General features: G+C 44.4%; 1 pseudogene; it reads right to left on the bottom strand.

Annotated features, from left to right (window-relative positions):
- Positions 1-24,262: 24,262 nt before the first annotated feature.
- Positions 24,263-24,834, bottom strand: LOC116541894 (annotated as a pseudogene).
- Between the last annotated feature and the right edge of the window lie 2,260 nt (positions 24,835-27,094).

The following is a 27,094-nucleotide window of genomic DNA, read 5'->3' as shown; positions in this document are numbered from 1 at the left end:
AGTGTTTTCCTAAAACAAATTCAGGCAACATTTATTGATTTCCAACTGAGCTAGAAACCCAGCAACGCTGTGGGATCACAGAGATGTTTCCCTCCAGGCAGAAGTTAGGCAGACACAAAATTACTCCAGAAGCACTGATGGAGACACCAGTGAGTAACAGGTATCTGTATCAGCAAGGACGCTTCTGGCCGAAAATAACAGAAAATCTAATTCCAACAGGCTTATGTGATCAAAGGGATCTACTGGCTCCCAGACTTGAAAAGTCTAGAAGCAAGAGTGTCTTAAGGTCCGCTCCAGAAGCACAGCCACATGACCAAGGCCAGAATTTCTCCCCAGTTCTCAGAGCTGCTTTCCCAGTGCTGGCTCCATCCTGAGGGTGGCTCCTCTCAGCAGCCGAAGACGGCTGCCACCAGATTCCAGGTGACAGGATTTGTCCACATCGGTAGGAAAGAAAGAGTGCTTCTGTCCCACCATGGCAACAAATGTCCTGAGAAGAGAGCGGACGGAACCAGGGTGGCTCATAGGACCCCCCAGGAAGCAATCGATGTGACCAGGACATGGAACGTATTATTTAAATTAATCCCCAGGTCATATGCCATCCGGAAGAACAGGAAACATACGTTATCAACAAACATATGTTTGGGATGCTGGGTGCAAAGGATGCGGAGATATCTGACTCTGCCCGAGGAGGGGGTGGTGTAGACCAGGAAAGAAGAGTTTGGGGAAGACTTCACAGAGGAGACATCAGGCCGGGCGCGGTAGCTCACACCTGTAATCCCAGCACTTTGGGAGGCGGACAGACCGCTTGTAGTTGGGAACTCGAGACCAGTCTGACCAATATAGTAAAACCTCATCTCTACTAAAAATCAAAATACAAAAATTAGCCAGGCCGTGAAGGTGCACGCCTGTAATACCAGCTACTCAGGAAGCTGAGGCAGGAGAATTGCTACCTAGGAGGCAGAGGTTGCAGTGAGCCAAGATCGCACCACTGTACTCCAGCCTGGGCAACAGAGAGAGACCCTGTCTCAAAAAAAACGAACAACAAAACATAGGAGATGTCAGCTGAGATCAGAATGTGAAGAACCTGCAATGCCATGCTAAGAAACTTGAACCGGCCGGGTGCGGTGGCTCAGGCCTGTAATCCCAGCACTTTGGGAGACCAAGGTGAGTGGATCACGAGGTCAGGAGTTCAAGACCATCCTGGCTAACGCGGTGAAACCCTATCTTTACTAAAAATACGAAAACTTAGCTGGGCGTGGTGGTGTGCGCCTACAGCCCCAGCTGCTCGGGAAGCTGAGGCAGGAGAATCACTTGAAGCATGAGGCAGAGGTTGCAGATCACACCACTGCACTCCAGCCTGGGTGACAGAGCAAGACTCCATCTGAATAAATAAATAAATAATAAGTTGTTAAAGCAAATCCATAGCATAAACCAGATGGGCTGACTTACACTACCAAGAAAGCATCATTTTCCACAAGTTACAGCATGACTCTCTTACAACTATAGGATGAGTACATATTAGATTTTATTCAACTAATTAATGAGGCAGCCAGTAAGAGTTTAAAGCTGGTTTTAAAAACATCTGAGGATCCCAGGAATTCGAGACCAACCTAGACAACATGGCAAGATCGGGCGCGGTGGCTCACGCCTCTAATCCCAGCATTTTGGGAGGCTGAGGCAGGCGGATCACGAGGTCAGGAGATCGAGATCATCCTGGCCAACATAGTAAAACCCCGTCTCTACTGAAAATGTAAAAATTAGCTGGGCGTGGTGGCGCGCTCCTGTAGTCCCAGCTACTCAGGAAGCTGAGGCAGGACAATCGCTTGAACCCAGGAGGCGGAGTTTGCAGTGAGCCAAGATGGTGCCATTGCACTCCAGCCTGGTGACAGAGTGGGACTCTGTCTCAAAAAAAAAAAAAAAAAAAAAAAGAGAAAAAATCATTCTCTTGGCTTTTTTTCTAAGTTTTAGATAATTTTTCCTAACAGCAGAGCAATCTAAGAGAGTTTTGTTTTTTAAAGTGGACTTAGGCATGATAGTAATTGCATATCAGTGAATACTGCTAACTGTAGTCAGTTTTAATAACAGGCATCTTGCCTGATTCCTGGGGTTGGGGGTAGTTGAAGGAAGCAGCCCTCCACTAGAGGGAGGGTCACCCACTGCTAGATGAGAGAAGAGCCCAGCAAGAGAAGGCCCCAGCACCAAAGAGGCGTCTCCAGGGCATTATTCAGAAAGCCATTAGCCAGGAAGACATCAGCTCTGAACCCAGCCCCGACTGTGGGAGCCCCACTCCCTGGCATCCCTTTTGCCCCCGAAGTGTTTTGGTTAAGAGAGAAAGACATTCTAGACACTCAGAATTGAAGTGCGACCACGCTAAGCCACGTTTAGAGCCACATTTTTGGATAACAGATTTATTAATGGGCTAGTTGAGAGAATTGAACCATGTGGTATGTGGAGAAATCTGAAATGTTTAAAATAAATTACTTGGCGTCCTTTCTCTCTGATGGCTGCGATGTGTTCAGTTACTCTGGGGGTTCCTTGTTGAAGATTAATTAAATAGAAGTTGCTCACAAAAAATATAGTTCAAAATATTAAAAGGCTAATTAACATCAATTTTTCTAAAAAGGAAGTCCTTTATTCCAGTAGGCGCTCATCAGTCCAAATTTAATTTTTTCGTTTACCGCTAAAGTTGTAGGTGTAATCATTGCCATAGCAGAAGAGAATAGACCCTATCTACACTTCCAGAAATGAAGATTGTGACTTTTAGCAAATAAAATTATGGTACGCCCAGTTAAATGTGAATGTCAGAAAAACAATGAATTTTTTTGTATAAGTGTATGTCCCATGCAATATTTGGGACATACTTGTGGCAGGCAGAAAAAGAACCAACAAAGTTGTCCGGGGACAGATATTCCTCATACTTGGAACATACTCCCTTACCTGGCACAAACGATTTTGTGTATGTGATTAAGTTATGGCTTTTCAGAGGGCAGGTCGTCCAGGGTGGTCTGGGAGGTCCAAATGTAACCACCGCGGCCTTAGAGGAGGGAGGCGGGGAGAGCCAGAGTTAGAAACAGAAGGTGGAGGAAGGACCAACCCGCTGAAGGATGCAGTCATCTTCTAGAAGTGGGACTAGGCAAGGAAACGGACTCTCCTTGGAGTCTTCGGAAGGAGCAGGGCCCTACCAGACACTGATTTGAGCCCCGGGGTCTCCTAGCTGGCTGCAGCAGTGTTAGATTAATCTCTGTTTCTTTACGCCACTGTAATTTGTTATGGACATAATAAAAACTCAGATAATGGTTATACTAAAAAAATTATTTGTTAGACCCGCGCGGTGGCTCACGCCTGTAATCCCAGCACTTTGGGAAGCCGAGGCGGGTGGATCACGAGGTCAAGAGATCGAGACCATCCTGGTCAACACGGTGAAACCCCGTCTCTACTAAAACTACAAAAAATTAGCTGGGCATGGTGGCGCGTGCCTGTAATCCCAGCTACTCAGGAGGCTGAGGCAGGAGAATTGCCTGAACCCAGGAGGCGGAGGTTGCGGTGAGCCGAGATTGCGCCATTGCACTCCAGCCTGGGTAACAAGAGCGAAACTCCGTCCCAAAAAAAAAAAAAGAAAGAAAGAGCCTTTTCCCAGTCCGAAATGAAACCATCAGCCCAGTTAGCGAATGTTCACCGTGGAGACAGCTGCCGCCCTGGGCTGGGTGCCCCCTCCGGCACCCTCCGGGAGGCGGCCGGCCTGCAGGCGCGTCTGCGCCGGGCCCTGCCCCGGGCTTGTGTCCTGGTGCTTCTCCCTTCTCCTGACAACCCGGGCCCCGGGACACACAACGCCAGGCGGCGCTGCAGCAGTCTCCCGCAGCAAATCACCACACCGCGGCTTAAGTCAGCACAATCTGACTTTAAAGCTCTGAAAGTCAGAATTCCAAAGAAGGTCTCGTGGGCCTAAAATAAAACGTGTCCGGAAGCTGTGTCCCGCCTGGAGGCTCTGGAGAAGCGCCCCTGTCCTCTCCGTCCTCTGGATGCCGCCTGCTCTCCCGGGCTCGCAGCCCCACCCCGCTCTGCCTGCTGCTTCCATCAGCGCATGTCCCCGCAGACGCGCGTGTCCCCGCAGACGCGCGTGTCCCCTCAGACGCGCATGTCCCCGCAGACGCGCGTGTCCCCTCAGACGCGCGTGTCCCCGCAGACGCGCTTGTCCCCGCAGACGCGCGTGTCCCCGCAGATGCTCCTGTCCCCGCAGACGCGCGTGTCCCCGCAGACGCGCACCCGCGCCTCTCTCTGAGGAAGCCCGTTGTGATTGCAGTGGGCCCTCCAGAGAACCCAGGAGAATCCTCTGGTCTGCAGAGTCGCTTTTGTCGTGGAAGGTAACATAATCTCAGGTTCCAATGATTCAGTCATGGACATAGTTGGGGGACCATTATTCCACCTCTGACAACTACCTCATGTCTATTCCCCTCTTCCTTCTAACAGAGCCATTATTTTGTTCAGGGTGACAATATTCTTGGCTACCGAATTTGTATTTACAAAGCTACCTTGAAGCTTCCTGCAGTCATGTGGCTGATGAGATGTTAGTAGATGTCTACTGGCCAGTGAGATGTAGGAGTCTGGCTTCCAGGAAAGCTGTTGTTTTCCCAGTTAAAAGACGCAGAGGCCGGGCGCGGTGGCTCACGCCTGTAATCCAAGCACTTTGGGAGGCCGAGGCGGGTGGATCACGAGATCAAGAGATCGAGACCATCCTGGTCAACATGGTGAAACCCCGTCTCTACTAAAGCTACAAAAAAAAATTAGCTGGGCATGGTGGCGCGTGCCTGTAGTCCCAGCTACTCAGGAGGCTGAGGCAGGGGAATTGCCTGAACCCAGGAGGCGGAGGTTGCGGTGAGCCAAGATCTCGCCATTGCACTCCAGCCTGGGTAACAAGAGCGAAACTCCGTCTCAAAAAAAAAAAAGACGCAGACTCGCTTGGCATACACCTTTTGCCCTCTCTCATAGCCTCTTCATCCTCATGGAAAATGATCGTGATACCTAGAAGGGCAGCCACTATATTGTGACCTTGACAATGAAAATCACTCAAGAAAGATGGTGAAGCAAAGAAAAGAGGACGAATCTGCAAAGAAAAGCAGACAAATCCACAATCCCTGAGGCAGTGTGAAAATGACTCCTTTGCCCCTGTCTGCCAAGCTCCAGATTTCTAGATTCATGAAAAGGGAGGAACTTTATTTATTTATGACTGAGTCTACCTCTGTTACTCGGGCTGGAATGCAATGGCATGATCTCAGCTCACTGCAACCTCTGCCTCCCGGATCCAAGCAATTCTCCTGCTTCAGTCTCCTGAGTAGCTGGGACTGTAGGTGCACACCACCACACCTGGCTAACTTTTGTATTTTCAGTAGAGACAGGGTTTCACCATATTGGCCAGGCTGGTCTTGAACTCCTGACCTTCAGTGATCCACCCGCCTCGGCCTCCCAAAGTGCTGGAATTACAGGTGCGTTTCACCACACCTGTCTAATTTTTGTAGAGACAGGGTTTTGTCGTGTTGGTCAAGATGGTCTCAAACTCTTGACTTCATGTAATACTCCTGCCTTGGCCTCCCAAAGGGCTGGCATTATGCCACTGTGCCCAGCGTGGGAGGAATTTTTAATCGTTGGGGCCAGAGTAGTCAGTTACATGCTGCTGGACCCAGTCGTAACAGAGGCAAGTTCTGTCTAAATCCTTGATACTTAAAGCGTTCTCCTGGGGAAGCAACAGGGACAGTACCAGGGAATGTGTTGGAAATGCAGAATCCAGGGGCCCCCAGAGACCAACTGAACCAGAATCTGCATTTTAACAAGATCCACAGGGAAGTGCCCTGTGTGCCACCGTTCAGAGTCATTCCAGCTCTGGAGCTCACAGAAGCCGAGTCGGAAAGTGCTCTGGGTTCCTCCGTCCTGTGCTGGAGGACATGGCCTGTCTAGCAGCAACAGTATCCTTGGAATTTACTGAAACAAATCTCAAACAGTGGGAGGTGGGTGCAACATTGTGTATACAGTCATCAAGTCTGCATCTCACCCCCACCCCCACCACAAATTACCCTGATTTAGATCTTTTCTTTTCTCCCTGAGGTTATATATTTCATGGTTAGTCAGCCTAAGACTCCCACATCTATTTCATTCAATCGAGACCAAAATTGATAAGAAGGTGAAGACTGGGTGAAATCAGGTAAAAGAGGAAAATTACCCACTTTTTAAAAAGTTTTTAAAATTTTTTAAAACTTTTAAAAACTTTGGTGGTTTGTAAATAGACCTGAAATTTATTTGATGCCATCAGCCACCCAGATGAAGGAAGTGCAGTACATAACGCCCCTGACTTACAATGCTTCGACTTGGGATTTTTTTGACTTAAAAATTTTTTGACTTTATGACTTTAACCTCATCTAAGTTAAGAAGCATCTGTAAATATATAAATCCACAGAGAGGAAGAAAGATCCAGAGAGCCTTTCAACACACTGCATTTCTCATTTCCATTAAATCTCTCAAGTTACACATTTAATAGGTACTGAAAATTGTGTACTCAATTTTTTTCAGTGATTTCTACTCAGAATATTACAAAGGAAGACAGAGGGTTAAAACCCAGCTGCTGTTTCCTGGGGACTGGAGGGAACGTCAGGGGAGTGAGTAGATCTTCCAGTTGACTTTGCCCTCTTGAAGACTGTTCTGGGAGGGTTTTTAAATTTAATTTATTTTTTAAATAGGTACATCCAAAAGGTACATAAGCATATACAGACAGTGAAAAGTCTCCCTTTCCTTCAGTCCGTCCCTCCAGCTGCCAAATTTCCCTCTCTCAAAGCAACCTCTGTTACAGGTTTCTTGAGAATCCTACCACGTGAGCATGCTGCACGTTGGAAGACGCTGAAAAACAAGAGCGAAGTGTAGATGGCTCTGAATTGTTCTTGAGGGCATGCATTAAAATTAATCTTCGTCATCACCTAATTGCTTTCTGTTAAGATCCAGGCATTTAATTTTTCCAATCATAGATAAAATATTTGTCAAGTGAAGTGCCAGAGTTGCCACCTACTCACTCCAGAAGATTAAGGAGATACCGTTTATAAAACACTTTGAGCATCTCAGAGGAAGGCTCTGAATAAACATAAACATTTGTTACATCTGCAGCCCTCTTCTATACAATTTACATTTTATAACTCTGCCCTCACCCCTGAGCCCACCACACACTTGCCCCCACCTCACCGCAGCACCGTTTAAGGGTGAAAGGTTAATAAGAAAGGGTGATTGATGTAAGGCAAGACTAAGTAGACTGCTTTGAGGATTTTTGCTTTGTTTCCTGAAGCTTCCCGAATCATCTGCTCTTTCAGGAACCTGGAGGTTTTTTTTTTCTTTTTTTTTTTTTTTTTTTTTTTTTTTTTTTCAGAAAGAGAGACACCTAATTGCCTAAGTCAACTTTGTAGTGGTGTGTCTTTAAGAATTCAAATAATTTAAGAACATTTTCTTTTTTCAAAAAATGGATCATAGCTTACATACTTTCTTGTTTCACTTATTAATATGTGATGAGCATTACTGTTGTGAACAGCTGTGTCGATATAGCATGATTATTTGAAAATAAGAAGTGTTTCTGTGTTTAAAGATACCCAAAAGGAGACTCGGTTCACATTTACGCAGTAAATCGATATATGCACTTTCAAGGCCTACTATGTGCTAAAACAAAAATGGACACCACAGAGATACCTAAGAGGTTTTCCCTGCCTAATACAAAGCCCTCAGTGACAAGTGTGAAATAGGAGGATCCAGAGGGCATTTTCTGGCACCTGAGAAATGAGGCTGTTTGCTTAAATTGCTGCACTTTAGTAGGACTTTTTGTTTTGTCCTCGATCACTTTGAGTACCACAGTGGTCTTACAGACAAATGAATAGACTTTTCTAAGAGATAAGAGCCCCCACATAAAGATTCTAGGAAAAAAATATAAAATCATCTCTGGGAAGGGATATAAAAATCACAAGTAACTAAAGTAGATAGAAATTAATAGACCTTATTTCCTTTTAAAATATAAGATATTTAATCGTAGAACTGTTGGGCAAAGAGCTGAATGATGGCTTAAGCCATATGAATGACCAGCCTGCAGATGGGCTAATTATTGGCCAAAACGATAATTACCCTGTACATTCCAAATTAAAGGACACAGCCCATAAAGATAGTAGTAAGAGTTTATGTTTCCTTCTCCTTAATCTTGTACAAGAGTTAACCTCCTAGACCCAAGACATTTCTAGCAATTAGTGATGGGTTGAAGTTAACTGTGCTGACAAAGCCTTAGTCACTGATCCCCTCAGCGTGTCATTAACCTTAAGAAACTGCTAAATAGGATGCAAGAAAAGCATTTTACAAATATTACTTAAAAGGCTGTATCATATTTCATACATACATTTTAATGTAGAAAAATCTCTCTCTTACAATGAACATGTATGTGCAAGGTAGTTTAAAGGCTTTTTCATGTTTTTATTTCCAGAATTTTCTTTCAGTACAAAATAGTAATTTGAGGTAAATATTCTATGTATATAGGGAAGGAAAACTATTACAAAGATCAGACATTCCAAAATGTTTTTCAAAGAAAAGAGGACATAAAATTCACTTTAAAAAACGGGAACCTTTATTTTTGCCTATTAACGCTTTGAATGAATTTATTGAAAGTTTTAAGGAAAGTAAAAAATTGGATCATAGCTTTGTGTCCTCTTGAAAATGGTGGCATATGTTTCTCATACTCTTAAAAGAACAAAACGTAAAATATCATTGAGACAACACAAACATAGCCCCGTTTATTATTACAACTACAAATCATATTTTCACAGTAAGTTGTTCTGATTTAAGAATTTCCATAAGAAAAGATATGTAGCCTCAGTGGATCGTAATGTTACTGACTCTATTCAACATTTAATAGGCTTTACTCTGATTTTACATCCTGAGTCCATAAAGCTTATTAAATGACACTTCAAAATTTCTTTCAATAGTGGAAGCTTTGGTTAAATGAAAAAGCCTGTTGGGGTTTTTCCCCTGTAGTTTTCTAATTAGGGCTTCCTTATTACATCACAAACATTAATCACCACATTATCCAGTAACAGATCAGACTTACCCTATCTTTCAGATCCTCATTAATCTACTAGTAAAGTTATGAGCTCCATTAATATGGTTACATTTCGAATGTCTCCCTGACGCCCAGTATATCCATTGCTGGGGCTAAATAACCCAAAAGCCATGTGTCTTATCCAGTCCAGATATGTTTTAGAAATGTCAACTTTGACAGAGAAGCTTTCCCTGCACCCCCCACATAGGAATTCTACAGAATATTTGCTTTATTTACTGCTTGGGGTACTATTTTAGTAGAAGATAAATTCTCTGAGCAGGATCAAGTTTGCACCTTGCAGAGACGGAGCCATCTGCCGTTGTCCAGAGCTTGACTGTGTTCCATTTGGAACGCAGGGCCAGCCCAGGTTGAAAAAGAACGTGAACTCTTCCTAGTGTGATCACCCCTGCAAAGAGGGATCGCTGCAAGTTCCTTACAATCCTAAACCAGCCAGTACTTCCCGAACACCTGCCATGAACACAAATGTTCCCTGGGTGACAGTGACAATGACACAGTGTCAAGTTCACCTCGCCATGTCCACATTGACGCACGAACTTAGCCGGTAGAACCCACTGTGGTTCTGCAAGAGCACACACCACAGGAAGGTGCTCTGGTGCGTTCACACGGTGTTCGGATTGCTCAGAAAGGCATATCATTTTCTAGATTTAGGGAGTGTGGGCTTTACTTTCAGAACATTACAAAAAGAAGTGTCTAAGTCTCTCAGCTTACCTTGGAGTTGAATTTATTGAATTCATGGCTCGATTTGGCAGTTACTGTTTGCATTTTATCCTTCTGTAGAATAGTCTATAGACGAAAGCAAGCCATTTCCTTTAGAGGATGTAAAAATGAATAAACAGTTACAACATATATTACATACATATGGTGTTTTTTTTTTTATTTTTATTTTATTTATTTTTTTTTTTTTTTTGGGACGGAGTTTCGCTCTTGTTACCCAGGCTGGAGTGCAATGGCGCGATCTCGGCTCACCGCAACCTCCGCCTCCTGGGTTCAGGCAATTCTCCTGCCTCAGCCTCCTGAGTAGCTGGGATTACAGGCACGCGCCACCATGCCCAGCTAATTTTTTGCATTTTTTTAGTACAGACGGGGTTTCACCGTGCTGACCAGGATGGTCTCGATCTCTTGACCTCGTGATCCACCCGCCTCGGCCTCCCAAAGTGCTGGGATTACAGGCGTGAGCCACCGCGCCCGGCCTACATATGGTGTTTATCATCGGACTCATTTAAGAGAACCTAGATAAATATAAAGATATTCTTAGCCGGGTATGGTGGCTCATGCCTGTAATCCCAGCACTTTGGGAGGCTGACACAGGCAAGGTCAAGAGAGCAAGACCATCCTGGCAAACATGGTGAAACCCTGTCTCTACTAAAAATACAAAAATTAGCTGGGTGTGCTGGCGCATGCTTGTAGTCCCAGCTACTCAGGAGGCTCAGGCAGAAGAATCGCTTGAACCAGGGAGGCAGAGTTTGCAGTGAGCCGAGATCACACCACTGCACTCCAGCCTGGGCGACAGAGCGAGACTCCATCTCAAATATATATGCATATATAGATAGATAGATAGATAGATAGATACTCTTAAGGAATTTTAAAATACTGGCCGGGCGTGGTGGCTCAAGCCTGTAATCCCAGCACTTTGGGAGGCCGAGGTGGGTGGATCACGAGGTCAAGAGATCGAGACCATCCTGGTCAACATGGTGAAACCCCGTCTCTACTAAAAATACAAAAAATGAGCTGGGTAAGGCCGGGCGCGGTGGCTCACGCCTGTAATCCCAGCACTTTGGGAGGCCGAGGCGGGTGGATCACGAGGTCAAGAGATCGAGACCATCCTGGTCAACACGGTGAAACCCCGTCTCTACTAAAACTACAAAAAAATTAGCTGGGCATGGTGGCGCGTGCCTGTAATCCCAGCTACTCAGGAGGCTGAGGCAGGAGAATTGCCTGAACCCAGGAGGCGGAGGTTGCGGTGAGCCGAGATCGCGCCATTGCACTCCAGCCTGGGTAACATGAGTGAAACTCCGTCTCAAAAAAAAAAAAAAAAATACTACAAAATATTTTCCTGAAGAGAAACATATCGAAGTCAATGAATATTTTGTTCAAAATGTCAAATGGATAAGACAAAATTTAAAGATACACAAGGTGAAGGAAAGGAAATACCAATTTAAAAAAAAGTGTGTTAAAACAAAACTTAGGAGACTTCAAAGAAAAACTACATTTCAAAGATTAGAAATGATGTATTTGTGAGCAGAGTAATATGGTTATCAAATTTTTCAGCAAAACAATCTAGTTTTGGAATTTGGGGGCTGTGTCTCATTCTTGAGGTCAAGGACCTTCTACATCATTTAGTGAACTGCATGCAATAAATGGTAAGGAAAAATGAAATGGGTCTGGAAACAAATGAACAGTTTCTTGGTTTCAGATAGGTGCTTTTTTCAGTCTTTTGTGATATTCTTGTTGAGCTTATGCAAAAAATGAGGCCTGGGTAATCATACAGTTCTGTGGATTTACAGTTGATTAAACCAAGAGGTCACAGAGGCAATACATCAATGTTACATGCTCAGGAGAGCTCTAGGGCGCTCTATGTGACTTTGTAACAGAGAAACATGCTTCTCAGATTTGTAAGGTATGTAGAACTCAGTATTCAAACAGATCTCTAGGCTGGGTGAGGTGGTTCATTCCTGTTTTCTCAGCACTTTGGGAGGTGGAGGCGAGAGGATTTCTTGACACCAGGAGTTTGAGACCAGCCTGGACAATAATATGAGACCCCTGTCTCTAGAAAAAATTTTTTTTAAATCTCTAAGGACTATAGAGATGAATGGGAATCCACAAAATGAAATTTAATGAAAGCAAATAAAAATAGAAACTTGCATTTACGTTCAAAAAGTCCACTGTAAAGTACACAATCTGGTGTCAGAAGTTTATATGGGAAGACACACACCTTAGATGCTTTAGTTTATTTCAAGGGGAGAATGAGTCAGGAGAGTGTGAACCGAAGAATGAAGTAGCTAATGAGATCTGAGTTTGTGTTTACAGAAGGATGGCATCCCGATCAAGAGGAATCATCATCCCCATAGACGCTTCCCTGGCCAGGCCACATCTGGAGTTGCAATTCCGTGTGCCACCCTGGGGAGCCCAGGCTGGGCCGAAGGGTAATGGAGAACAGGCAGAGGTCAGCGACGAGGGAGGCTGAGGGGATGACTGGGGGGGATGCTGAGAGAAGCCGGCTAATGAGAATCTAAGTCTTTGAAAGCTGGGAGTTTCCCTTTACAGGGGCCCAGGCGCATTTCTTCCAGGCTGAAGGTGGAATGTTAAAGGGGCTAAGAACATGTAAAATAAAAGAAATTCACTGTTATGCCTCCAACCACTCCAACACAAGTAAAAAATAACCTACTATGGTAATTAAGGGGTTTCTTCAACAAATAAGTGGCAGGAGGAAAAGAAGGGGAACCGGGGATAGATTTTCAAAGAGCCTTTAGAGACTTAACCAAATACATTGTGTGGGCTTTGTTAGATTTTTTTTTTTTTTTTTTTTTTCTGAGACAGAGTTTCGCTCTTGTCACCCAGGCTGGAGCACAAAGGCGCGATCTCTACTCACCGCAACCTCTGCCTCCTGGGTTCGGGCAATTCTCCTGCCTCAGCCTCCCAAGTAGCTGGGATTACAGGTGCGCATCACCATGCCCAGCTAATTTTTGTATTTTCAATAGCGACAGGGTTTCACCAAGTTGGTCAGGGTGGTCTTGAAATCCTGACCTCAAATGATCCACCTGCCTCTGCCTCCCAAAGCGCTGAGATTACAGGAGTGAGCCACTGTGCCTAGCCTGGTTTTGTTAAGATTTTGATTTCAACAAAATCTATCTGGTAAAAGAAACATTTTTGAGATAATCAGGGAAATTCTTTTGTAATAATAGTTTTATTGAGATACAACTCACAGGCCATAAAACTCATCGTTTTCACAGTGTTGGGCACCATTCACCTCCATTTAATTCCAGGGCATTTCTATCATCCCAAAAACACACCCCACAGACATTAACAGCCACTACCACATCCCTCACTCCAGCCCCTGGTAAGCATTCATCTTTTCTCTCTATGGATTTGCCTCTTCTGGGCATTTCATAGAAATGACATCACGCAATCTGTGGCCTTTTCCGAGTGACCTCTTTCACGTTGTCTAATACTTGCAAAGTTCATCCACGTCGTAGCACGTATCAGTACTTCATTCCTTTCCACGGCAGGGTAGTACAGCATTTGTGTGGACAGGCCACACTTGCTTACCCATTCATAAGTGATGGACATTTCAGTTGTTTCTACTTTTTGACTATTAGGAATAATGCTGCAATGAAAATTTACCTACAAGTTTTTGTGTGGACATATGTTTTCAGTTATCCGTAGTATGCCTAAGAGTGGGATTGCTGGGTCATATCATAATGCTACATTTCACATTTTGAGGAACTGTGAAGCTGTTTTTCCAAAGTAGCTATGTATTTTGCATTCCTACCAGTAATGTGTGAAGGTTCCTTTCTCCACATACTCATCAACATTTTATATTACGCCTTTTTTTATTACAGTCAGTGTAGTGAGTATGAAGTGGTATCTCATTGTGGTTTTTATTTGCATTTATCTAATGACTAATAATGTTGAGAATCTTTTCATGTGCTTATTGGCCATTTGTCTATCTTCTTTAGAGAAATGTTTATTCAAATAATTTGCTTTTTATATTGGGTTGTTTTCTTATTATTGAATTACAAGAATTATGTATCTATTATAGGCCAGGCACGGTGGCTCATGCCTTAATCCCAGCATTTTGGGAGCCGAAGCAGGTGGATCACTTGAGGTCAGGAGTTCGAGACAAGCTTGCCAACATAGTGAAACCCTGTCTTTACTAAAAACACAAAAATCAGCCGGGGGTGGTGGCCTGCGCCTGTAATCCCAGCTACTTGGGAAGCAGAGGCGTAAGAATCCCTTGAACATGGGAGGCAGAGTTTGTAGTGAGCTTCGATTGTGTCGCTGCACTCCAACCTACATGACGAAGACTCTGTCTCAAAAACAAAATAAAATAATATGCATATATATATATATAACTTATATTCTGATTCCAAGTCCTTTATCAGATATGTGATTTGCGAATATTTTCTCCCATTCTGTAGGCTGTCCTTTTGCTTTCTTAATGGTGTCTCTGAAGTATAAACGTTTTTTATTTTGTTGTAGTGAAACTTATCTAATTTTTTATTTCTTTGTTTGAGCTTTATATTTCTGTAATTAGATTTTTAAGTAGCTTTTTCATCTATTAATTTAATGTAGTTAAATATATGTTACTACAACTAGGAAATAACCCTTGCGTTGTGGTTGTGGAGAGGTTAGAATGCAGTACATTTAATTTTATTAAGGTAAATTGGGACTGCCTCCCATGGTGAAGGTGTATAACCAATCTGTGATAATTTTTAAATCGACGTTATACCATCGATTCAACTATCACAATAATGTAGTCAAGTTTGGAAGGGAACAGCACCCCCTGAAAATAACTGTGTATAGTAAAATCATCATTTGAAAATCCCCAGGCCTGGTGCAGTGGCTCATGTCTATAATCCCAGCACTTTGGGAGGCCGAGGCGGGCAGGTCACCTGAGGTCAGGAGTTCGAGATCAGCCTGATCAACATGGAGAAACCTGGTCTCTACTAAAAATACAAAAAGTAGCTGGGTGTGGTGGCACGCACCTGTAATCCCAGGAACTCAGGAGGAGAGTCACTTGAACCCAGGAGGCAGAGTTTGTCCTGAGCTGAGATAATGCCGTTGATTGCACTCCAGGCTGGGCAACAAGAGAGAAACTCTGTCTCAAAAACAAAAAAGAAAGAAAGAAAAAGAAAATTCCCTTGCCTCAAATTTCACAAATACAGTTATGCTCATGAGTAAGGAAAAAAAGTTGCTTCTAAAATCATCCTCAACGTAGTATTAACAATCTGGTAAGGTCCTCTGCCCTTCCTCCAGCCCCAGGATAGGAGATTAATTAGAATCTGGAGAAGTGAGAACATGTAGCTTGGGGGAAAAAAATCAGCCTATTTATTTGAAAACAAAAACAAGGGCTAGGTGTGTTGGCTCACACCTATACGTCCCAGCACTTTGGGAGGCCAAGGTGGGAGGCTAGGAGTTCGAAGCCCACCTGGGCAACATAGCAAGACCCTGTCTCTGCAAAAAGTAAAATAATTAACCTGGCACGTGGCGTGAACCTGTAGTTCTAGCTACTTGGGAAGCTGAGGCAGGAGGATCACTTGAGTCCAGGAGTTGAAGGCTGCAGTGAGCTATGATTGCTCAACTGCAGTCTAGTCTAGGAGACAGGGTGAGATCGTATCTCTAAAAAACAAAACAAAATCTCAAATATATACAGTAAAGTTCGATAAATGTCTTTTAGGTTCTTAAGAAAAATTTATTAGAAATGGCAAGGGTTGGGCCACGCACCGTGACGCATGCCTGTAATCCCAGAACTCTGGGAGGCAGAGGTGGGCGGACCACCTGAGGTCAGGAGTTTGAGATCAGCCCGGCCAACAAGGTAAAACCCTGTCTTTACTAAAAATGCAAAAAAAAAAAAAAAAAAATTAAGGCTGGGTGCGGTGGCTCACACCTGTAATCCCAACACTTTGGGAGGCAGAGGTGGGAGGATCACTTGAGATCAGAAGTTCGAGACCAGCCTGGCCAACATGGTGAAACCCAGTCTGTACTAAAAATACAAAAATTAGCAGGGCATAGTGGGGTGCACCTGTAATTCCAGCTACTCGAGGCTGAGGCAGGAGAATTGTTTGAACCCAGGAGGCGGAGGTTGGAGTGAGCCAAGATCGCCCCACTGCACTCCAGCCTGGGCAACAGAGCAAGACTCTGTCTAAAAAAAATAATAAATAAAATGAAAAATGGCAAGATTTGAGGAAAGTGGTGAGTTTTCTATTTGTCCAGAAGAGACATGAGTTTAAAAATACTGAGAAACAGTGTAACAGTGGATTAGGTGATTAACAGTACCTAATGCTCCTCCCCACCATTTAAAAACGTTTAAATGTTTTTAAAGAGTAGATACTTTTAGATAGCATTGCACAAATAAGTACATATGGAGTAAAACTTGGTTTCATTTGATAATCAGTGTCCTCATATAAACTCAATTCCATAATTCCTGGGTCATTATATGTAACTATACACTAAAAATTACATAATACTTTAAACACGTGTATTAATCTTAATTAAATAAGTGATTCAAAGTCACATAACAAGTAGTTTTTTAAAAATAATTACTATAACTAACTGCTCCGCCTTAACTTTGTTCTAGGAATGATTTTTGCTTTCACCAAACTGAAATTCACATGGATCAAAATCACGATTATTTATATTTGTCCAAAGTTTCTAATTTTGTATTTATTTTCTAGAAGTAGCTCAAGCTCTAAATTTTCATTCGTTTTAAGAGTATGGAAAAATCCAAGAAATGACCCTCAAAAGAAACATGAAGTACTGTAAAAATATTTTATTTTTACCCAAATAATTATATGAGACAGGATACAAATCACTTCCAATTAAATATGATTAATATACTTTAATTTTGCTTCTTTCCTGAAACCCGAGTAAAATAAATTAAACATGCATAAACCCAGAAGAAAAAAGAAAGCAGAAAAAGCAACAGCAGAGGGGAGATCTCAACAAGCTTTGGAAACTGACAGGCAAATCAGTGGTTGGCCAGAAACCAAAACCTTACCCTGCCAGGAAGATCAGAAGAAGGAGCAGATCTAAACTATTAAACTCTAGGACAGCTCAGAAATGGGAGGTACTTGGTAAGCACTTCAGAAGCATAGGTGCACAGTAGAAGTAAAAGCAAGAGAAAGTTGATGGTGCTTGTAAGAAACAGTTAAACCACGCTGCACTCCTCCTCTGGGCCCCCGACCCCACAACCAGGAATTAGCCTGCCATCCACCAGCAGAAGCCAGGAAGGGCTGAAGTATTACGGACTCTGATCTTTGGGATACTTGGTCTGATTTAGGGCAAGATAACATTCTACTAAAAACTCACGTGGAAACCTGTGCCCTGAACTTGAGACTCCTCTTTTTTTTTTTTTTTTTTTTGAAACAGAGTCTTGCTCTGTCACGAGGCGCCAGGCTGGAGTACAGTGGCACGATCTCAGCTTACTGCAACCTCTGCCTCCCAAGTTCAAGCAATTCTCCTGCCTCAGCCTCCCGAGTAGCTGAGAGAGACCACAGGCGCGAGCCACCACGCCCAGCTAATTTTTGTTGTATTTTTAAGTAGAGACGGGGTTTCACCATGTTGGCCAGGATGGTCTCGATCTCTTGACCTTGTGATCTGCCCACCTCAGCCTCCCAAAGTGCTGGGGATTACAGGCTTGAGCCACCGCACCCGGCCTGAACTTGAGATTTCTAGCCACAACTCTATCCCACTCTCACCGCGCCCTTTATCTGCTCAGATCCCATTTCACTGGCAGCCAAGCATATACTCCCAGTCAAAAGCTAAGACAATTCAATTTTACTGGCAAAGTAGCCAGCCCCCTCCTCCCAATACCGATATTTGGAATTTTCCTACAGAAAGGCCAGGGACATCTCACCACCCAGTGAGACCTACTCATTGACAGGTTCCACCCAGGTAGACACAATTTCCAATGAGCTTTCAGTGCTTGGATCTTAAATATAAATAGACAAAATCATGAGAAATTTGAGGAAAGCTTTTTAGCACGGAAAACAAAAAGGGAAACAGCAAAAAGAAACTCAGAGGAAACATAATTCAAGGAGGAAGAAAACTTCAAAATTAAGATAACATATCCATGAAGAAAAACCAGATTATAAACATGAACATTTAGAAAGCAGAAAAAAAGAGCTTTTAGAAATAAAATATGATGGCAGAAATTAAAAATTGAACACAAGAGCCAGGCGAAGTGGCTCATGGCTATAATCCCAGCACTTTGGGAGGCCAAGGCGGGAGGATTGAGCCCGGAAGTCTGAGACCAGCCTGGGCAACATAATGTGCCCCTGTCTCTGCAAAAAATAATTTTTAAAAATTTAGCCAGGCATGGTGCTGCATGTCTGTAGTCCCAGCTACTTGGAGGCTGAGGTGGGAGAATTGTTTGAGCCTGGGAAGATGAGGCTTCAGTGAGCGGTAACCACCAACTGCACTCCAGCCTCAGCAAGAGTGAGTCCCTGTCTCAAACAAACGAACAAAATTCAATACAAAGTTCAGAAAATAAAGATGATGAAATATCTCAATAATTAAAAGGAAAATGTCAATGAGGCAGAAAATTGGACGATAACTTATAAGAAAAGTAGAGTTTCCTTCCTTCCTTCCTTCATTCATTGAATGCCTACTATGTGCTAGATACTATGTGCTAGATATTCACAATATATGAGTGAGCAAACCAACAGAAGATCCCTGCCCTCAAGGACTTTACATATTAACTGCGGAAGTCAGAAAACAAGCAATAAACATAATAAATAAGTAAGTTACATAATATGTTAAGAGATAGTGCTTTGTTCAAAAAGAAAAAAAAGTAGGGAAAGGGGATTTGGGAGTGCTGAGAGGTTTTGTGGTTTTTTTGTTTTTTCCATTTTCTATCTATCTTTCTGTTTTGTTTTGTGTTGTTTTGTTTTGTTTTTGAGACAAGGTCTCACTCTGTTGCCTGGAGTGCATTGACAAGATCACGGTTCGCTTGAACTCCCAGGCTCAAGTGATCTTCCTGCCTCAGCCTCCCAAGTAGCTGGGACCACAGGGGCATACCACCTGCCCAGAGAATTTTTTAATTTTGTGTAGAGACAGGGTTTTTCCATGCTGCCCAGGCTTTTTAATAAAAGTCACTTTAGGCCGGGCGCGGTGGCTCAAGCCTGTAATCCCAGCACTTTGGGAGGCCGAGGCGGGTGGATCACGAGGTCAAGAGATCGAGACCATCCTGGTCAACATGGTGAAACCCCGTCTCTACTAAAAAAAAAAAAAATACAATAAATTAGCTGGGCATGGTGGCGCGTGCCTGTAGTCCCAGCTGCTCAGGAGGCTGAGGCAGGAGAATTGCCTGAACCCAGGAGGCGGAGGTTGCGGTGAGCCGAGATCGCGCCATTGCACTCCAGCCTGGGTAACAAGAGCGAAACTCCGTCTCAAAAAAAAAATAAAATAAAAAAAATAAAAAAAAAATAAAAGTCACTTTAACTGGGGTAAGATGATATCTCATTGTGATTTTGATTTGCATCTTCTGATGATTAGAGATATGGAGCATTTTTTCAGATACCTGCTATCTATCTGCATATCTTATTTTAAGAAATAAAAATATATTGGACAGGCATGGTAGCTCACATCTATAATCCCAGCACTTTAGGAGGCCAAGGTGGGCAGATTGCTTGAGCCCAGGAGTTCAAGACCAGGCTGGGCAACATGGGGAGACTTTGTCTCTAGAAAAATACCCAGGCATGTTGGCGTGCACCTGTAGTCCCAGCTACTTGGGAGGCGGAGGTGGGAGGATCACCTGAGCCTGGGAAGTCAAGGCTGCAGTGAGCTGTGATCATACCACTGCACTCCAGTCTGGAAGACAGAGCAGATACTGTCTCAAGAAAAAATTAAGAAAGGACCAGCCACAGTGACTCATGTCTGTAATCCCAGCACTTTAGGAGACCCAAGCGAGTGAATCATGAGATCAGGAGTTCAAGACCAGCCTGGCCAACACAGTGAATCCCTGTCTCTACTAAAAATACCAAAAAATCAGCCAGGCGTGGTGTCAGGCGCCTGTAATCCCAGCTACTCGGGAGGCTGAGGCAGAGAATTGCTTGAATCCTGGAGGTGGAGGTTGCAATGAGCGGAGATCACATCACTGCACTCTAGCCTGGGCAACAGAGGGATACTGACTCAAAAAAAAAAAAAAAAAAAAAGCACTCTTTAAAAATGTAAATAAAAGTTAAACATGGATTACATGGATTTGCTTTTCCAGGAAGCACTTAAGTGACAAATATTCGACAATGAAGATGTCAACCACACAAGAGGGGTCTGGACAGGAACTGGGACCACAGGGAACCTCATCACAGCTTCTGATGCAGCAGATGTTGACTGTGGACAGAGGGTGGCACATGCCCACAACTGGGTACAGAAGTAAATTCCTGCTCAACCCAGGAGTGCACAGTGTGTAGACAATTCACTTGCATGTTAGAATACCAACAAGATTCAGCTGCAAAGTAAACCCCGCATCGCAGCGAAGCCATGAGGTTGAGTTGTGAATCTTGGGAGACTGATGAAAGTTCGCTGGACAATTACAGTGTAAACGTCATGACCCATCAGTGCCCAGCACTGCTTCTGTCTCTACAGGAGCCACGGGCACCACAGCGGCCTCAGAGCAGAAGGCACAGGATACCAGGGCAGCATCGCAGTGAGTCAACACCGAGGACCTCAGGCCACCCCCTTGAGCATCGCCGCATGCAGGGGCGGGCCCTGCGCATTCTGCCCCGGAAGGCGACCCGCAGAAACCGTCCAAAGGGCTGGCCTTGTTGTTCCGGCGCACCTCTGACTGGGCCCCAGTTTCTGGAGGGCAGGTATGACGAAGGCTTGTCCCCAGTACCGGCCTTTGCACATCATCTGTGCCCAAGGTGTTTGGGGACCAAAGCTCTAAGCAGCGCTCATTGGTGTGTGTGAATTAAGCAAGGGAAATTTAAAATGCACATGTTATATTATCCTTTAGAACCTATAACTCGATCAAGACAGAAAAAAAAAAAAAGAAACATGATTTTAAAACAACAGTAACTCCATATAAGAAGTGTACTGCTGCACGGGGTGGCTCACGCCTGTAATCCCAGCAATTTGGGAATCCGAGGTGGGTAGATCAGGAGTTCAGCACCAGCCTGGCCAACATGGAGAAACCCCTTCTCTACAAAATTACAAAAATTAGCCGGGCGTGGTGGGGGACGCCTGTACTCCCAGCTACTCGGGAGGCTGAGGGCGGGAGAATTGCTTGGACCTGGGAAGCGGAAGTCGCGCCACTGCACTTCAGGCTGGGCAACAAGCGACACTCCGTCTCAAAAAAAAAAGAAGAAGAAGAAGTTTATTTAGATGTTAGAGTCATCTATGACTGAACAAGATTGGACACGAACCTACCCAGGCCCGGAGCTCAGCTGCAAACATCCGCAGATTTCCCCTGCAACAGGGAGTGGTCAGTGCGCTCGATGGCCTTGGTGCTTCCAAACGTTTTTCCAACAAACGGCTGTGGCTGCGGTTTTCAGAAGATGTGCTCTGGCCTCCAAGGAGCAGGGTAGTGGGGAGGGACCCTTTGTATAGAAAATGCTGTCCCGGGAGCTTTGCGACCGACACCTTCCGGCATCTGAGCATCCGCGGAGCGGGCAGCTGCAGCCTTCTGTCCTCCGGCCACAACCCGACTTCTTCACCAGCAGTCAACCAAAAACATCCTCTCAGAGTCTCTTTGAACCTGGTTGTGATGATAAGAACCAAATGTTTGCTGATCTAAGACTTGTATGCAGAACGCAGAAGACTGCAGTTAGGAACACCCTACAAAATCGTATTTTCCAAAAACACGGCGCTGAGAGCGGGGAAGCGGCCCTGCCTTCAGCATCAGGAGAACCGCCTCCGCCTCCCAAGGCGGTCCGCCCCGTGAGCAACGAGCCCAGCTCCCAGCCCCGGCTCCCCGTCTGAAGACAGCGGTTCCGGGGACCGAGACGACAGCATTGAACTGGAGATGAGGAGGTTTTGGCAGAAAAGGCCAAGGAGTGGTGTGCGCGCGGAGCCCGGGACCCGGGCGCGGACCGAGTGGGAGCGCGAGTGCAGCCGGCGAGCGCCGGCGGCAGAGTCTCCGCCAGAGTCCGCGAGGAGCCCAGCCGGCCGCCAAAGGTGCTTCTGGCGGGCGGTCCGGCTGTGCCACAGCGCGCACTGAGGCGGCAGGCGCGGGGGAGCTTTCCCAGGGGCTGCGGGAGCCGGCGCTTCCCAGCCCCAACCCTGGAGCTGATGGGGACTCTGGCGCCCAGGCCGACGGGACCCTACCCGGGAGCCACTGCGCCCAGCGGAGCCGCCTGCGGAGCCCGAGGGCGCTGAGCTCGGAGGACGCGGCGCGGGGCGGGGGTCTCGGGAGCGACAGAGGCTAAGGGTCCTTGGACCCGGCCCCCGCTGCTGCCCACGCAGCGCTTCCACTTTGCAAAGTGTCTCCCGCGCAGCCGGCCTCTCCAGTCCTCACCTGGGGCTGCCTCTGCAGGGCCATCCTCCGTCTCCAGGGAGGCCCACGCTCGCCAGCGAGGAAGGACGCGGGGCCCTGGCCCAGCGGGAAGGCTGGAGGAACTCAGGCTCGGAGGAAAAGGCTTTTAGACCTGGGCCATCGACGAAGGGTTTCTATAGGGACGACCAGCATCCGGACGCAGTGGGCAGAGGCGCCATGCTTTCGGCGCCACCTCCGTGGGGACCGCGCGGCACTTCGAGGTTCAGGACTGAGCCTTCGGGGTGTGAGCGCGCGCCCCGGGCTTCGTTTGTCCGCGAGCGTGTGCCGGCTGCGACTGCAGGGAGAGGAAACGGGCCCTTTTACATAGCCCTACCTGTAGATAGGCACATCAACAGGAAACAACAATGCTTTAATACATGTGTCCTGGTAAATATGAATTTTGTGGCTTTTTGCAAATCATCTATATTGATGTAAAAATATTTTTGGAAAATTAAGTAATTTTTTAGTGTTGAAAATGTAATTTTATTAGTTAATTCTTCATCTTAAATAGTAGCACAATAAAATACACCACAATCTAAAGAAACTCCAGAATTACGAGAATGAGAGTGAAGAAAATTCACATGGGCTACAATATCTATTACCTTAAACTGCAAGAGACAAGGTTCCAACCCGAAGGTGAACATTTATGTGTTTATGACTGGCTACATTTACGACTTAAAGAACAGTTTTGTGAGGGGAGAAACTCGGTCACTGAAGAAGAAAAATTATAAATTTCAAATTAAAGAGTAAAAGGAGCTCCCGTAGCAAATGCTAGAGGAATAAAAACAAGAATCATTGAGGAGTTGATGCCCTCAAAGGCATAAACATTTCTGATGACACACAAGCTGGATGTTGAGATCTGTAGGTTTATAAGGAAGACTCACCAATGCCTCAGCAAATCCCAAATCATTATCAGATCAGTGTTTCTGAATAATACACCAAAGGTTACAGATGAAATTTCAGACAAGAACCAACAAAAAGATCATAACCCAAATTTTAGGCAAAAATGTGGCACAACTGTGAGAGTCCTACATGTCACTTACAACTGCTTTCTTTGCTGTGACTTCCCTGTACAGTAATATTTAAACACTGTGGCAAGACACCAATGATCGCCTAATCAGACCACACAAACACATTTATTTCAGATTCCCTGGAGGTTAAAAAAGGTTGGATACTGATGCTTTATGTATACTCAGGGCCCGTTTATAAATACCCCATTGAATACTATCTTAACACAAATCTGCGTCAGTGAAAAGAAACTGGCAAAATCCACCTCTTGCCATTCAATTTGTCAGGTGGTGAAGACCAGGATAGAATGTTCCATCAGTTTTAATTTTAAAATACGATTGTTACATTGGGAAAATGAAATAAACACAGTAAAATAAACTGTACAAAGGCAAAGTAGAACAACAAAAAATACTGTACTAAAACATACGATTTACAGAAGTTTCCAGACAAGCCATACAAAATGGTCACAAATTTTTTTGAAGGGGGGAATCTACACTTGACAGCAAAGTCACAAATGTTATTAGTGAGACTGTGATGTTTATTTAATGTTCCCATTTTGGTTCAAACAATCAAGCTTGTCCATCTACAGCATCTAAATAAAGTGAGACTTTGCTAGAGAGCATATTCTAAAGAACTGGTTAGCTGCTTTTAACCAATGCAGTTAGATCAGCGTAAAAGAGGGGAAAGGAGCTAATAAAATTAAAATAAAACTACCTCCCCCCTCAAAATAAAATAAAGAAAAACACCCACACCCCTGCAGCTAACCTGAAGCCTTCATTCACAGTGCTTTATGCTTAAACCAGGATGGAGGAAATAAGTAAAAGGGGGGAGGGGCTGCTGCTCTTAAACGTTTCACAGCAATCCAGATGATACTTCTAGCCTCAGCCCATGCTTTACAACAGTGAATCAGGACAAGACATTTAATCACCAAAGGACTGACGATGTCTGGGCTTTTTTATTCTCTAATGTTTCTAAGATTGTGTCCATTAAATGCAAATAAAAAGGAAGAAGTCTTGGCAGAACAGAAGTGATGCACACTTGATGATCAGATCAATTTAAATATTATTCATGGCATATAGCCTAGTCCATGCCCCAGCTGTTTCTGTGGCTTGGGCTTCACTTGTCTTCCACGGCTCCACTACATCATTTGCTAATGGATCATCTGGATTAGGAGCACTTAACAAGGCCTGGATCGATAGCAGAACTGTGCGGATCTGCAGTGCTGGGACCACTTATCTTTCAAAATATCTGATCATATTCTTCCCAACTTGTCTACACTAGGATGATAAATTTTGGTCATGAAACGTACTTTAGGGGCTGCCATTGGGTCTTCTTCTGGAAGGAATAGTTCAAGTTTAAAAGTCCCTCCCTCAAAGTGGGAATCCTGAGGGCCAGCAACGACCACATGAAAATAACGGGCATTGCTCTCATCTGGTTCTGCTTTGATGCCAGGAACTGGTTCTGCCAGCAAATGCTGAGCTTCCCTGATGATCCTGTGGGGCAGCCTGGCCATCTTGTCAGAACCTGAGTTTGGCCTCTAGTCTCGTCTCCGGCTCCCCTCGCCTCCTTCTGAAGGGAGCTTTCAGTATTAGTCTTTGTGTGAAAAACCTTCTGTGGCTCTGTGAAACCTTTCACAACTTCGAGTTTTGAGAGTTTGGCTGGTATAAAATGTTAGGTTCAAAGCTCTTTTCCTTTAATACTTAAAAATATAAATCTATTAACTTCTTGCATCCTGTATTGCTTTTTTTTTTTTTTTTGAAACGGAGTTTCACTCTTGTCGCCCAGGCTAGAGTACAATGGCACAACCTCACTGCAACCTCTGCTTCCCGGGTTCAAGCGATTCTCCTGCCGCAGCCTCCCAAGTAGCTGGGATTACAGGCATCTGCGACCACGCCCGGCTAATTTTTTGTGTTTTTAGCAGAGACGGGGTTTCACCATGTTGGCCAGCCTGGTCTCAAACTCCTGACCTCAGGTGATCCACCCGCCTCGGCCTCCCAAAGTGCTGAGATTACAGGCATGAGCCACCATGCCCAGCCTGCTTTTTTGATTATTGTTCTTTTGAAGGTTAGTTCTAAAAGTCATTATTCCCAGATACTTTTAGAGTTTTCTTTTTGTTTCCTTATTTGTTTCTTTGGTTTTTTTTGTTTTTCCTTAAGACAGGGTCTTGTTCCATTACCCAGGCTGCAGTGCAGTGGCACAATCTCAATGATCTCAGCCTCTGCCTCATGCGCTCAAGAAGTCCTTCCGCTTCAGCCTCCCGAGTAGCTGGGACTACACCCAGGATGCCCGGCTAATTTTTGTTTGTATTTTTACTAGAGATAGGGTATCTCCATGTTGCCCGGGCTGCTACAGAACTCCTGGGCTCAGGTGATCATCTGCCTGCCTCTGCCTCTCAAAGTTCTGGGATTATAGGCATGAGCCTAGCTGTTGTTGTTGTTGAATGTTTTGAAACCCTATTCTAATATTAATTCTTTCTCTTTCCACTTCAGCATCAAAAGAGACTTTCGATCTGGGAAATTTATCTTCACTATTTCTTTCAATAATTCCTCTTTTATGTCACTCAGACACTGACACTTACATTTTATTTTTCATATCCATAAGCTTTTCTGTTATATTTTCTCCTCATCTTTCTTTTTTTCTCTTTTTGTTTTGTGTTTTTGAAACGGGGTCTCACAGTTGCCCAGGCTGGAGTGCAGTAGTACAATCGGGGTTCACTGGAACATCCACCTCCCAGGCTCAAGTCATCCTCCCACCTCAGCCTCCCAAATAGCTAGCTGGGAGTGCAGGCATGCACCATCGCACAGAGCTAGTCTTTTCTGCTGTCTTCTAAAACAGTTCCTCAATCTTTCTTCAGCTGCATCCATTCTGTAGTTTGCTCCCTATGCTGTATTCTTTTTCCAACTATTGTATTTTCTATCCAATATTTCTCTTTGGTTTTTTTTTTTTATGCTTTCTTGCTCTTGCTTCACATTTCTAAGAAATTCTAATATCTATTAAATAAATGTATTATGCTTATTTTAAACCCTTGGTCCCTGTGTTCCAATAATTCAGTTTCAGAAAAAGCTTTTAGATTGTTGCTGTAGTAGACTGAAAAATTGGTCTCCAAAAATATTAGATCCTAATTCCTGAGATCTGTGAACATTATCTTAGTTGGAAATATAGTCTTTGCAGATGTGATTAAATGGATGATCTTGAAATGAGGAGATTGTCCTGGATTCTTCAGGAAGGTCCTAAATGGCATCACGGTGTCCCGATTTGAGAGAGGCAGAGTGATATTTCACACACATATGCACACACATTAGAAGGTGACATGAAGATGAAACAAAAAGAGATTTGAAGAAGCCGGCCTTGCAGATTGGAGTGATGTGGCCACAAGCGAAGGAATGTCAGCAGCCTGAAAGAGACAAGGAACAGATTCTCTCCCAGAATCTCTGGAGGGAGTGTGGCCCTGACAATATTTTGATTTCAGCCTAGTGATACTGAATTTGGATTTCTGACCTCCAGAACTATGAAAGAATAAATTTATACTGTTTTAGGCCACCAAATTTGTGGCAACTTATTAAGGAGCCACAGGAAACTAATCCATTGGCTTTCATAGTGTGGTTGTGTGCTTCCCTGTCCAGTCACTTTGGCGTGTGCCTTCATTTTCCCCAAGAGAATCATGTACCTTGTCTAAAAGTGTGTATTGGAGAAAGGTCAAAGACCCTGTGATGTTTCTTACAACATTTGTTTGGGATAGCAGGAAGTTAGAAGCAATACGGGTGTCCATAGTG

The sequence above is a fragment of the Sapajus apella genome, unplaced genomic scaffold (genome assembly GCF_009761245.1).
Source record: "Sapajus apella isolate SASKATOON/1434 unplaced genomic scaffold, GSC_monkey_1.0 scaffold158, whole genome shotgun sequence".
Classification (NCBI taxonomy): domain Eukaryota; kingdom Metazoa; phylum Chordata; class Mammalia; order Primates; family Cebidae; genus Sapajus; species Sapajus apella.
This window is presented reverse-complemented; position numbering and strand designations above follow the sequence as displayed.